This window comes from Peromyscus maniculatus, chromosome 1, assembly GCF_049852395.1.
Source record: "Peromyscus maniculatus bairdii isolate BWxNUB_F1_BW_parent chromosome 1, HU_Pman_BW_mat_3.1, whole genome shotgun sequence".
NCBI classification, from domain to species: domain Eukaryota; kingdom Metazoa; phylum Chordata; class Mammalia; order Rodentia; family Cricetidae; genus Peromyscus; species Peromyscus maniculatus.
In genome coordinates, this window is record NC_134852.1 from 184,585,802 (window position 1) to 184,597,005 (window position 11,204).

General features: G+C 44.0%; 1 protein-coding gene across 2 annotated transcripts in view; it reads right to left on the reverse strand.

Moving 5' to 3' along the window:
- The window catches only part of Sgms1 (sphingomyelin synthase 1), a 275,114-nt gene extending 274,559 nt beyond the window's left edge, over window positions 1–555 (reverse strand). For both annotated transcript variants that reach the window (XM_076562260.1, XM_076562225.1), the window contains exon 1: window positions 440–555. The gene's annotated coding sequence lies outside the window, so the exon portion shown is untranslated. The remainder of the gene's footprint in view (window positions 1–439) is intronic.
- Between the last annotated feature and the right edge of the window lie 10,649 nt (window positions 556–11,204).

Here is an 11,204-nt window from a genome sequence, read left to right on the forward strand (position 1 = left end):
GCGCCACCACTGCTTCAGTTCCCAGACCCCACCTTGCAACCGACAACCAACTGAATTCCAGCTCCAAGGGGTCCGGTGCCCTCTTCTGGCTGCACGGAGGAGCACCAAGCATGCAGGAAGGCAAGCAATCATACATAAATAAATAAATCTTGTTAAGAGAGAAAAGAATCCAAACACCATTTCTTATCAAAATCATGACAAGAAACATTAATTTAAAAAGTATAGGTTTCTCAAGTACATGGACTAGCATAGATATTTCTGCAACAGCTAACAAAAATGAATTACCACCAAGTCAGTCTGTCATCGCTAAAGTAAAACCAAGAACAAATACTGAGACATACACTTCACTATTTCAAAGTTGATCATTTCTAATGATTAATTATCTAAGTAGAAAATAGAGTTTCATCCCATTGACCTGTAAGTAGTAGCCACCACTTACTAGATGGTATTCAAACTTCACACCATGCTCCACAATCGAGGAGACTTCAGTGTGTAGCCATGGAAATGTGTCTCAGTGGAAGAATCCAGAGCCACACAGCCTGAGCAGCAGCAGCAAGGCTTAACAGCCTCCTCATGCCTTTAAATACGTCTGGCCAACCTACAACCTGGGTTCAAAACCAATGCTGTGGGTGGGGAGCCAGCTGCCTATGACAAGGCTCCTTCCAAGTATTTGCCCTAAGGAGTAGATATGTGAAAAATCTGCCCTCTGAGTTCATTCCTGTGCCTCCGCCTAAGATTCCTGGCTTCACTGGTGCTTGACTTCTTTTATTGGTCAAGAAAAACTGGAATTCTTTGACCATACTTGGGTAGATGAAGGATGTAGCCCAATTTCTCCTTATACACAAAATACCTTTCCCTACATACTAAATGCCATATGATGATTATGTATTATCTCTGATCTTTTTGGGTATCTAGCAAATGAATTAACACTGACTGTCCCTTAGTAAATAGTTGCTAAACCATAACTTATTCTCTTTTCTATTTTTATTTCTCTGTGCTGCAATTTGGCATAAAAAGGATAAATACAAAGAAAGGAAATGTCTTTGTTATGTTATACCTCCCTAAATAGCAACCTTTTCAATCTCACATGTATATTTTAAAGGGATTTTCAAATTAGACATTTATGACAGGTGTGAAGGTTTGAAATAGAATGGACCCCATGGACTCATATATGTTTGAATTGGTCCTCAGTTAGTGGGACTGTTTGGAAAGGATTAGGTATGGTGATATTTTATTTATATTAAAATGTTATTTGTATGTTAATAAATAAAGTTGCCCAGGGGTCAGAGCTATTAGCAAGCCATAGGAAAGCAGGGCAGTGGTGGCATACACTTGTAATCCCAGCACTTGGTAGGCAGAGCTAGGTAAGTCTCTGTGTGTTCAGGGATACAGCCAGCATTAGATACACACATCTTTAATCTCAATGCCAACCATAGAAGACCTGGAGGTCTATACAGACAGGCAGTGACGAGGCAGTCATGTGGTTGGGTTTACAACCAATGAGAAGGCAAAACAGAAAGTCTATATAAAGACTTTAACACAGGAAGTAGCTCTCTTTCAGAGAGGTAGGACCACCGCAAGAGGAAGGGTAAGGTTTTAGCTCTTAGCTCTGACCTCTTGGCTTTCTTCTTTGCATTGGTTCTGTGTTTCTTATTTAATAAGACGGTTGGTTACATCTACAGTTAGAAGGTGTGATCTTATTGTAGGAAGTGTGTCACAGGGGTAAGCCCATGCTATTCCCGGTTAGCGATGCTTCTCTCCCTCTCCCTCTACTTCTCCCTCTCTGCTTCCTGTCTGTGAACCAATAAGCTCTCAGCTACTACCCCAGCACCGTGACTGCCTGCCTACTGCCCTGCTCCTGCCACTAAGGTCATGGACTCCAGCCCTTTCGTTGTAAGCCCGTGATTAAATGCTTCTTTTTATAAGCTGCCTTGGTCATGGTGCTTTGTCAGGGCAATAGAAATGTAACTGAGACACCTCACTAACTAGGGTCAGATGAATAGATGGCATCGACAGAGTGCTGCCCAGGATGGTAGATATGGTACCCCTATCAAAACCACCACTTCACTCTTAGCTTTTAAAGTAACTCCAAGCAGGTTCCATTCTTGCCTCTTAAAATGAGAATGTTGTAATCCACCCCCTCTTTGCTTCCATGGGCATCATGAAAATTAATGGGATCTTTAATACAAATATAGGTCTGTAAAAATGTTATAGGCAGTTACAGGTGAGCATAATAAAAACATAAAATATTGTTCAATTTATTGTGACAGTTGTGTTTAGCAATCAGCTTCCTTTGAGTACAAGCACCAGAGTCGTCCTAGTACTAGACAAAATGATAGGCACATACTGTCTTCTCCAACTAGTATTTATAAATGAGTCCCAGAAAGCGCCAGTGGTAAAGGAAGGGGGGTTACATGATACGATCACCTGGATTTTATAGTTCTAGAACAAACTCTTCATAACCTGGCCATGCTGCAGTGAGAACTGTAGCAGTTGAGGGCTGGCACTTTTTCTACACTTCCCTTGTAAGAGATTGAAGGAGTATATTGAATTTCTGCCATCAAGTCTTGTTCAGTGTAAAGGGTAGTATACACACACTCTCTCTCCATTTGACATCTTGAAGGATGAGATAACAAGAGTCCTGGAATCATTTGATAGAATAGTGGCTAGATACTGTGTACTCCAATCTAGACCAAGGCCTTAACTCTGTGGACATTTAGACCAGATGACACACTGTTGTAATGAGCTCTCCTGTCCATCACAGGACATTTAGCAGCATCCATGGCCTCAACCAACTAAATGCCAGTTATAGCCTTGCTCACTATAACAGCCAAAAATATATCCAGACATTGCTATATGTCCTATGAGAAGGTGGAGGGGATTTAGCTGCATTGAAAACTACTATTTTGGCGGTGATCAAAATGGAGTAAGTGAGTCCAAAGAAGCTGGGATATTAAATTGATCATCACTCAGCTCGTATTGGCTGTCCATATAGCACCCCATCTGTTCAACCAATGATTGTCAAGCTGTACCAAACAAAGCATAAGATCAAATATTGTGTGTGTGCAAGAAACAGAAAGTCCCAATTCTCCCCAGAAGGCCCATACATCATCCCCATCCCAATATCAAGGTTATCAGATACCACATGCTACATACTTATACTAACATTTTATTACTTACTTGAAATCCAAATGAAACTCAGTGTCCTGTATTTTTAACTGCTGAGTCTGGAAACCCCACAGATATAAAGTTTTATCACCATCCTGAATTGTGATTCCATGAACTCAGCATAATTTCATTAAAAAATTAATGCAGAGAGTGAATCAGGTACAAAAGCACTCTTCTATAATCCCAGCACCTGGGGTATGAGGCTGTTTTGGATCCATAACATACTATCACTCACTCCCCCCAAAAGTTATTGCAGATACTTTGGGCTGGAGAGACGACTCATCAGTTAAGAGCACTGGCTGTGTAGCATGAATCTTAAAAGGTCTAATTAATAAAATCAAACCTGAGACCAGTCATTGGGGTGAATGCTGGAAGATCAGAGAAGCAGAACAAGCCACAGCTACCTCACCTCGCCAGTTCCTCAGCTGATTCTGTTTCCTCAGACTGGAAGCTTCTGTATCCTCATCTAGAATGGGTCTCAGCTGACTGCTGCTAAAAGCCTAAAAACTTAATCAGCCAAAGTGCTTCTAGTTCCTGGTCTTCATGCCTTATGTACCTTTCTGCTATCTGCCATCACTCCCTGGGATTAAAGGCTCACTTCTTGGGATTAAAAGCGTGTGTCACCATGCCTGGCTGCTTCCAATGTGGCCTTGAACACACAGAGATCCAGAGGGATTTCTGCCTCTGGAATGCTAGGATTAAAGGTGTGTGCTACCACTGCCTATCCTCTATGTTTAATATTATGGCTGTCCTGTCTCTGACCCCAGATAAGTTTATTCATGTGCACAATATTTTGGGGAACACAATACCACCACACTGGCTGCTCTTCCAGGGGACCCAGGTTTCATTTCCAAAATCCAGTGGCAACATAGCCATTTATAACTCCAGTTCCAATGGCTATGACATTTCTGATTTCTCTGGGTCCCAGGCATACATGTATTGTACTGACATACATGCAGGCAAAAACATCCATACATATAAAAATCAAGTAATTTTTTTAAAAAATGAAATGTGGATAGAGTGAACAGAGTAACTAAATTCAAGGATGATAAATTTCCTCTAGAAAATAACTGTACTCCTTCTGAAAGTTATGGAAAGTAATCCAAAGTCTGGCTGTTTTGGCTTCTTGTGTACCTTGTGTTTAGAACACTTACACTAGCATATAGCTGGGCAAACTCATAACATAAAGCCTTCCTGTGCTAGGAGGTGAATTCAGAGCCCCACAAAGCAGCCTACCACTGAACTACCTGTGCAGTCCACAGAACACGTTTTATAACGTGCCAAATAATGAAGAAGTAAAATTGTGCAGGTACACTTTCATACAGCCCGTGTTCCACCCCCCCACACACACACACACCGAGCTTCACCTGTAGAAACTGACAGGAACTTGAAGGTGGAGGAATACTCCGCAAAGCAAAAATTTGAAAGATAACATAATTTTTTAAAGATGTCTCCGAGACTGGTGAGATGACTCAGAGCTTGAGAGCTCTTGCTGAGGACCTGGGTTCAATTCCCAGCTTCCACATGATGACTCAGCCACCTATGACTCCAGTTCCAAGGGACTCTGCACCCTCTTCTGCCCTCCACAGGCAACAGACACACAGGTAGGACGCATACATCATTGCAGGCAAACACTTGTACACATAAAATAAAAATCGTAAAGAAAATCAGGATGTTTTCCCCAAAATGCATAGACTAGGAAGTGTCAGTATTGTGGAAGTGAAAATTAAGCAGGCTTACTAAAAATGGTTGTATTTCACACAGAGTGGGGGCTGGGGGCTGATAGTCTTACAAAATGTCAGAAGGTGAAATGTCTTGAGTAATTGTTTAAAACATTAGCTCTTGTACTCATATTGTAAACAGAGCTGCAGACTGGAGGAGGGGGGGGATATCAAGGCACAGAGGACAGATTCAATATAAGCCCTAAGAATAGTTGTCATTTATTGAATTCAGTGTCTCATCACATCATCTTACTCATCCACATTCGGGGAGCCGTCCTCACAAAAGCCTTGAGAGAGCGGGTCGGGGCCGTTTTATCAGGTCGAAACCTGGGAGACGCGGCTCCTTCCTTCCGGAGAGTCTTCACGATCCCTGCCAGTCCTCTGATTTTGAAAACAGTTTCTATCCTTTCTGCATGAGTAGGAATGTGTGTCACTCCTGCCTCCTTGGCAGCTTCTGTTGAACTTCCATTTGTTGATTGGGTGTGAAGGAAGAGGCGGCTTAAGCATCAGAGCCGGAAATTATGACAGTGCCTCGGAACAATGCTGTGTTGATCTCTTCTGCAGCTGGGTAATGAGGCTCTGGAGTGATCGCGATGGACTCAGGGAGATGCTGGAGCCTTTCCTTGTTCAGGAAGAAGAGACTTCTAAATCCTTGCTTCACTTTTGTACCTTTGGTTTTAGTGTTTGAGACGGGGTCTCATTTAGCCCAGACTAACCTCCACATTCCAGCCAGAGATGACCTTGACTCCTGATCCCCCTGCATTCACCTCCTGTGTGCTGAGATTACAGCCATTGGCGACCACCGTACCTGGCTCATTTGCCTGATTCCCACCCTTCTAGAGCCTGCTGTGTGGTAACGAAACAGACTTTAATCAAATAAGCATTTTAATGAATAGCTACCCCCCCCCCCAAGGTCCTGATTTAAGTGATCTGGAGCAGGATACAGACATCAATAACTTTTTGTAAGTTCCACAGGTAATTCCAGCAGTCTGGGCTGGTTTTGTGTGTTGACATTTAATACCCACTGTGAGATATTAAAAGGGTGGAATTTAATCTAACTATATTTGGAGGAGGGCCTCTAGGGGCAACGGGAATTTGTAGCCACTGGGGGTTGCTGAGCTCGACCACACCAATTGTGACCTCACAAACTTTAGTCGAGCACTGTGGAGTATCGTGATTTTAGCTTCAAGCCTCAGTGACAAGGCACTGAAGAGCAGGGAGATTGTAAGATTTGCGGTGGGCGCCCGCCATGTTTTGTCTGCTTCCTTTCTTGGTCGTTGGCTTGGGTGCAGCTTTGTTGATCTGGCTATATCATGATCCCTGAGTTGCAGCCTTCTTCACATCCAGGTTTGGGATATGTAGTGCAGAAAAACAAACCCAGGAGCCTTGTTGAACTCGGGTTCCAAGTTCATGGAAGGTCCCTTGCCTTCTTCTCGTCTTTCGGAATCTTCAGGTGTTTGTTTCAGACTCACAATGCCTGGGGTTTTAGTTAGGCTTAACAGCAACGTTGAGAGAGAGTCTACTTCTACAGCTTTCTAAAACTAAAGGTCCTGTGTGTATGTGTGTGTGTGTGTGTGTGTGTGTGTGTGTGTGTGTGTGTGTGTGTGTGTGTGTATGTGTGTGTGTGTGTTTAACAGGCATGCTGGGAACTGGAGAGATGGCTTAGCCCTTAAGAGTGCTTACTGCTCTTGCAGAGGACCAGGTTAGGACCAGTTCCTAACACTCACATGATGGCTCACAACTGCCTGCCTGTAACTCGCAGTTCCAGAGGACCCAATGCCCTCTGCTGATGTCCTTGGGCCCATGCATATGCATGGTGTACATACATATACTCAGGCACACACACAAATACATAAAATAAAATAATAAAAGATTGTCTCGAAGGCATTCCAAACAACAGAAAGAAATAACTAGGTAAAAACTATTGCAAGCTGGGCCTGGTGGAGTACGCCTGTAATCCCAATACATAGGAAGCTGAGACAGGAGGATTGAGAGTTTGAAGGCAGAGAGTGTGCTAGGTAGCAAGATTATTTTCAACAAAACAAACATGGATACTTAAGAGATCTGGACAAGGGATGGTTATATGGTGGGGCACTGTCTCCATGTTTCCCTTACATTCTCATACAGCATTTGCATAGAGCTGGGCTCTACTGCCCCAGTAGAGATACAAGCGAGAACTGGCTTCCTGGACAGTACACTGTGATTAGGGGCACCAATGACCTTCAGACATTTTTTTTCTTTTGAAAGCTTTTAAACATTCCCTTCAGGGGGAAAAAAAAAAACGTTTACTCCTGAAAGCACCTCACTAACAGTCATGCTTCTTAACTTTCTCCATCACTTTGTATTTACTAGGTGTAAGCAACATTAAGCAAGACACAGCACATGTTTTAACTTGAGTGGAACTTAAATGATAGCGCAAGTTGCTTCCTCAGTTACCAACCACTGTGGTTTAGCTAGGGTTTGAGTATGCCTCCTGCAATGTCAGGGCTAATCCCAGGAATGAAGTACTGGTAAATTGCAGCTTGAATCAGGGCCCATTTATAAACGGCAAGACCCCCCAACTCGATGCTTGTGGAAAGTCAGGATCTTCAAGAGGTGGGGCCAAGTAGGAGGTTGTAAGCCATTAAGGATGTGTCCTCAAAGGAGACTGTGAGACCAGAGTCTTCCTCTCAAGCCTTGCTCTCTAGCTGCCCTGAGGTTGAGGAGTTTCTTCTATCATGCATGGCTGTTGTTGTTGTTGTTGTGAGCTGCCTCTCCACAGACCCAGATGCCAGGGGGTGAATGGCTGTTGTAGTGATCTGCCTCTCCACAGACCCAGATGCCAGGGGACCCACTAACCTCTGAAACTGCAAGCCAAAATAAACATTTCTTCCAAAATTGATTAGCTCAGAGATTTTTCTTCTAGTAACACAAAGATGACTACTATAGGAATTAAGAGATTGGAAACCACATCTGTGGATGATTGGGGAGGGGGGCCTGTGGGAAATGATTAGGATCAGGTAGGATGATTATCATGGAGCCACCAAGGTCAAGTATGGGTGGCTTTACATGAAGGAAAGAGACCAGAGGAGACATGTACGTAAGCATATCATCTCTTGCCATGTGATGGCCTGGACACTTCAGGACTCCGCAGTTGAAGACCATCACATCATCACATGTGACCCCTTGGCCTGAACTTACAGAACTATGAAGCAAGGTAAATCTCTTCATTCTATAGCTCATCTGGTTTATGGTATTATGTTACTGACGATAGCACACGGACTGACACATCTAATATAGAATTAATATCATGTGTCAGGGTTTAAATACCTACAAAGCAGGGGCTTGCAACTCTGGCTGTACGTTAAAACTGCCACAATAAACATAAAAAGTATTTATGCTGAAAGTCCACTCAGAAATTCTCACTCCATTCCCCCAAGAAAGATCCAGGTTTCGGTATGTGCTTTCTGAAGAGTTATTACCATTCGCCGGCTACCTAAAATGGAATCGTTGCACTTAAAAGGAAATTGTCAGAGGTCATGGGGTTGTTGCCAAACCTATAAAGCTACAGACATTTAAAGGCCATGGCCTTGGCTGCTGTTTCTCATCACTTGAGGACTTGAAGAAATCCCAAGGTCCAGGCTGCATCCCAGACCAATAAGTCAAAACCTTAGGTGTGGTGGGGGCGGGGGATGGGTTAGACATAAGTCTAGAGTCTTTGTAGCTGAGGTTGGGAAGTGTGGCCTTAAGTGGCTAGCCCCACTGTTAGAAGTCCCTCGGGAATCGGAATAGCTGCTGTGTGCATTTTTGGTTATTATGGAAACTTCCCATTCAAGCATTTCTTTGAATTTCTACTGAGCCTCTTTGATTCATCGCCTGGTTGCTTGGGTATGCCAGCCATTTTATCAGAACTGCTGTGCCCTGTGTGAGGAGTCTCTCCTGCGGTCTCCTTGAGAAGCACACTCATCTTGGTGGTGGCCCAAATCGCATCTTTGACGGGGAATTTCAAGACTATTATTCACTGCGTGCTTGTGTAAGCAAAGAGCAGACCTTGCTGTTTTATGGGGGAGCTGTGATGAACGAAACGTGGTCTCATTTTAAACAAACCTGTATTGCTATGGACATGATGGTGACTGGCAAACTCGTTAACTGCTCCTTATCTCTAGGACTAGCCACACTTGGCACTCAAATTACCATCTGGTTTCCACTTTTAAGAATGAACCTTTCTTGATAAACAAATGGCTTTACTAGCACAAAGCCGTTTCCCACCTGTGTTGTTCTGAGTCGATGTTTGATCCTTTCAAAGCGGTCAGCACACTTTCTCACTACTCTAAGAATCATTTTAATCCCAACTTGTTGTTAATTCACTAACCAACCATAATCACAGCATTGTCCATACACCATAGGGAAAGCAAGGGGCTTACCAGTTACTAAGCTAGCCAGTGATGATTTGGGGTTCAAACCTAGCAGGGAAAAATGAAGATTGCCACACAGGGGCCGGTGGGATGGTGCTTGCCACACAAACCTGATGATTCTAGCTCAATCCCAGGAACCCCCACAAAGGTGGAAAGGCGAGAACTGACTTCACAGAGTTACCTTCTAACCCTTCACACATGAGCTGTGGAGTACACACACCCATGATAATGAAAATCGACCAAAATTTCACGAGAAAGAAGGAAAAACATTCCACTGTAATGCGTACCCTTATCACGGATGGCAAAAATGGGAGTAACCTAGGCAACCGTGTGGTCACCATGCCTTCCGGGAACTTAAGCAGTGTTTTAAGCCCCTTTCAACTTCTTTTTTCTTTCCAGAGCTCTTATCCTCCTCTTTAAAAAGGGATTGAGGGCTGTCAAGATGGCTGCCAAACCTCACAATCTGAGCTCCATCCCCAGGCCCCATAAAGGAGAACAGATTCAACTGCTCCAAGCTGTCCTCTGACCTCCGGGCTCCCTCCATGACACACATGCCCACACATAACACACACAACACACAGAAAATAAAAGAAGTAAGTAAATGTGCTTTACTTAGGGATTTACAGCCAGCCTCACCCTCCCCTCCCTGACAGCCACAGCCTGTACACTCTGAATCACCCTCCTATCCTCTGCAATGTGACACTCAATGCCATCATCCTGATGATATTTCTCTCTTGAAGATAATGTTGAGGACCAGAGCAGGAACCAAAAGATGAAAAGACCTGGTCAGCAAAGGAGGCTGGGGGAGGTAGGAAGACAGAGACACAGCTCTGGTGCACAGTGGAGGCTTCTTACCAAGAGGAGGAACCGTGGGGGCACATGTGCAGAGAACAGCTACGTGACAGGAGATGACTAAAGGACGATAGGATCACCCCCTTACCCTCAGGGTGTGGTTCCAAACATCACAGCGGACACCTGACGCCCCAGGGAGCAAGTAGCCAGCTCCAGATGGTCTGGTTTTTCCTGTGCCCCTTGAGGTCTTACCAGAGTAACCTGCTCTTCCGTGTTGGACGCCTGCAGCCTTCTTTAAATTTCAACACTTCTGCTTTGGGGCCATTTCTAAAATAAGGATTTTTTTTCTTTAAATTTACATTTATTTATTTATTTTTGCAGTGTGTGTGTGTGTGTGTGTGTGTGTGTGTGTGTGTGTGTGTGTGTGTTGGGTTCTCTTCCACGTGGACTCTAAGGATTGAATACAGACAGATCTCCTGACTGGTCATCAAGCAGTTTCACCCACTGAACCATCTCGACAGCCCCAGCTAAGGATTTTCTTGAACACACACAGGAGACACACAGTGGATCTGATAAGCCATAGGGCTGACAGACAGGCAACTACAGTATGCTTCACATACAAGTTGTCAAGGTCTGAGCTTCCATTCCTCTGCCCAAAAGAGCACACAACTGAAAGCTTATAAATTGTTTATTTCTGGAACTTTCCATTTACAATTTCAGACTGTGGTCGACCACAGATAATGGAAACTGAAAGTGGCTCTGTAAATAAAGGGGAACCACACTAGTGTTATGGTCATCTAGGAAGGGTCAAAGAGGAAGTTCCGGTTGTGTGGCCCACCTCCCCTTTCCCTGACAGTTCACACTGAGCACTGTCCTTGTGCCCAGCAGAGATCATGTCACGTGGTACAGCCCTAGTCCACTTTTTTGTCTTCATCTCTCTTTGCTCTTTCTCGGTGTCCATGTTCTGATGCTGTACCACACATTCCCATCTGAGGTATCTGCTCACTAAATGACTCCAGCTCTAATATCCAGCCATGGTCTGCCATCATTGCCCCTCAAAATCCTACACATAGAGATGAGGGTAGGAAAAGCTGGACCTGTAATCTCAACATTGAAGGATTTTGAGTTC